This window comes from Gekko japonicus, unplaced genomic scaffold, assembly GCF_001447785.1.
Source record: "Gekko japonicus isolate JY-2015 unplaced genomic scaffold, Gekko_japonicus_V1.1 scaffold1731, whole genome shotgun sequence".
NCBI lineage: Eukaryota > Metazoa > Chordata > Lepidosauria > Squamata > Gekkonidae > Gekko > Gekko japonicus.
The window spans coordinates 111136-114720 of NW_015169831.1; positions in this window are offsets into that span (position 1 = coordinate 111136).

A 3585-nucleotide genomic window follows, 5' to 3' on the forward strand; every position below is an offset into this window, starting at 1 on the left:
TGACTATATAAACTTAGCTTGTTATTCCCATTTCATCTTTGCATCTGTTAAAACATCTTTATTATGCTGTATGCTAATTTGCCGTTCACTGTCTGCCTATATGTATGGACTGTTAACTTCCATTTCAATGTATCCATGGAAGTGTGTGTGCACATGAAAGCTCATACCTTGAATAAAACTTTGTTAGTCTTAGAGGTGCCACTGGACTCCGACTTTGTTCTTCTGTTGGAAGAGAAAATGTAAAAAATCTGCCTGGACACACCCAAGCCCTCAGGCATGCCTAAAGTACCACTTTGGAGCCTAGCCCGTGCCTTTCATGGAGCAGTTATTCAGCTACAAAGGGGTGGGGGGGAGAATCATGATTCAGATTTTAAAATGTGATGTTTTAGGACATGATCTGTCATCGCACTCTGTGACTCCACAGTACTTTCTGCCTGCTGGAACAAGAATTGGAGGCCTGGAAACCTCCAGGTGTACTTTGGAATCCAGATGCTAAATGGCTCAAAGGCCACACACAACAGCTTCCAGTGCTGTTGTGACTGCTTATAGCAGCCATAATAGCACAGCACACCACTTGAAAGATTTCATTCCACAATTGGCAGTTTTCCTTTGCCAACAAAATCTTGTGCCATCCTGTTTAATGAGTAACTAAAATAATATAGGATTCATTTTTACAATTTAAAATAAATAACGTAAATTTGTTGCTCCAACTATATAGACAGTACCTTAATTTTGCAACATGTCAGTTTATGAGTCAGCATGGCATATTATTATATATGCTATTTTGTTATATATATATATATATATAGTGCCATTTCAGAAAATGTAAGTCTAGTTTTTAAATCTTACCACTGTTACGTAGAGACCTTGGAAGGACATGATTTACATACAGAATTCAGTCCTCCCTTTGATTAATCTCTTTACAATTTTGCCTTCACCCTAAACCACAAAACTTAAATTACATAAAGAAAGGGGTTTTCAGAAGCTAATCTGGTACCCCATGCACACAAAGGTGAGACCCATGGAATGGGGAGGAGAAACACACACAGCAATGAGATAGCCAGAATCCCATTCTTTATCCATATACAGTCTCATGGCCCTAAGCGTCTACAGTAACTAGGCATACTTTTTTGGTGCATAAACTTGTGCAGTGACTATGATTATAAATTTACTTTCCTATGATGATTTATTTTCCCTTTAATATATGCTTGTGGATTGTTTCTTTACTATCATATGTGCTGAGAGGCAATGCATAATTTCTTCTGCTTGTCTAGTATATTCCAATAGGCAGGGTGTGAAGTTGGAACACTCATCCATAGCTATTCAATATGTTGGAGTCCTTTAAGATTGCCACTCTTGAATGAATGAGCAGAGCTAGCAATAGTGCTGTCTACACCTTCCAATAAATTGGGTTTTTAGATGAAAGCAGGACAAAACACAGATGATTCCTTCTCATTTACACTTACTACAAAGTAAATGTATACACATTAACTTATGACACATTTAACCCATCTTTCTCCAGTGATGGACTCAAGGTGGCTTTCAGCAATATTTAAACACTGAACAGATTTCAACAACTTTTAAAAACAGCAGCATTATCCAACATAATCAGTCATTATTAGGGGTATGCACCAATACAAAAAAAAATCATTACCATTTTGGATCAGGATAATTTTCTGCACATATGCACTGCGGACACCATTCTGTTCAATGCGCAGCCAATTTAAGGGTGTCTTGCACAGCAATCATGGCACATAATGCCACCAAAATCACATGGAACACAGTCCTCCCTCTCCTCAGCCACATATAGCAAAGCAGCAGCATTTTACCAGCCCCCCCCCCCGCTCATTACTACACATGCACATGTCTCTATAAACTAATATGATGGGAATTATGGACCATTTAACTAGTTAACATATTGTCATTTAACTAGTCCATGAGGCATGCACACACGGTGAACTTGTCTGCAAAGGTGATTGATTCATAGGGCTAGATCCTTACCATGATCTGATTGGTTGGAAGAACACTGTTGCCTGGGAAAACAAGTATAATGAAAGAACAACACATTGAGCTCATGCTCAAGGTCCTGATGGCTTGGTAAGCACCTGAAGTTACAAGAAGAAAAATCTTCAGGAACGTATTTTTGTTTTAGTAAGAATCCCAGATTCTTATCACCATTCTGTGAACCCTAAGTAACAGCCTGAAATTGTGATTTTTTGGTATATTTTCAGCTTGGGAGATCCCTTATGCACACCCTTAGTCATTGGTTTCTGGCCTCATACCAACATGGCAACCTTTCTTTAGACACCCAGAAGTGTGGGGAAACAGGATACGCTAGATATTTTAGATGGCCAACTCTCCACACCTCAGAGACAGATGAAACATTACAGCAGGTATACGATAGCCACTGAAAATGGCTATCCCATGTCATTTCCCTTGATTTTCATGTCATTTCTATTATCCATGAAGCAACATCCCAGTGTGGATTTTCCTACTCTCAGTGTGCATCACTGATTGCTCTTGAGAAACATATAATTTCTACATATGCTATGGCGAAAACAGGAATGACACAGGGAGGCCATTTTTGTCTGCTGACTTGCTTATTTCTTTCAGTTTTTCTCATATATATCCACCCACCACTCAGTCATCTGATAATAAAACGAGCCTTCTGGGTGAATTTCACCCATGTAGAAGGACAACATAATGTCTATCTCTCCCCCAAGCACTTACAATCAGGCTTTAGTTTATAGGCCTGGCCTGGCCTGTCTGGCACAGCGATGAATAGTAATTTGCTATGATGACACAGAGTGATTATTCAGTTGTCAGGAGACAAAGTGTAACTGTATTGTGGCTACTGCTTCCTTGAGAACCTGTTGTTTCCCATGATGAAATGTGCCTTACTTCATGGATACTGCATTGTTTTCCCTACTACTCAGAAACTAAATGCATTCCAGCTCACACATTGCAAGCTACAGTGCTGAAATAAGAGGGGAAGTTTGCACCTTCTGCACACGCACATGCTGAGTGACAGTATCACTCACGTGTGGGACAGGAAAGAGAGAGGACATTCTTTTAAACAGAGGAGAAGCTGAGAGAGAATGAGCCATACCTTGTCATCATAGCATCTATGTTTGTGCTCTTGACATAGTATGGCCCCGGTTACACAGCAAAGTTGCCGCAGGAGAGGCACAGATGGTGGGCAGATTATCCGGGCGTGATCACACCCCAACATCTGGGAAGTGGAGCGCACCCGTGGCTTACCACCGACAATGCGCATTAAAAAACTAGTACCTCCAAGGTACTAGTAAACGTTTGCCACGGGCTGCCTCCAGACGCCTGTGGTGTGATCGCACCAGTGCGCGGCATTCCCCTCCGGTCGCTCGTTTACCCGCCGGCACCGAGGGAAGGGCCCGGTGCATCTGATCACGTAATCGTGGATCAAACTGTGCCGGGGCTATTAGCCATGCCTCCCCCCCGCAATATCTGGCCCGTGTGGCCGGGGCCACAGTTGACTAAATTTAAGATAGGAAGAGGTGATGTTTTTTTAAAATGTGCAGCTTCTGTTGTTTGCCAGCAAACTACATT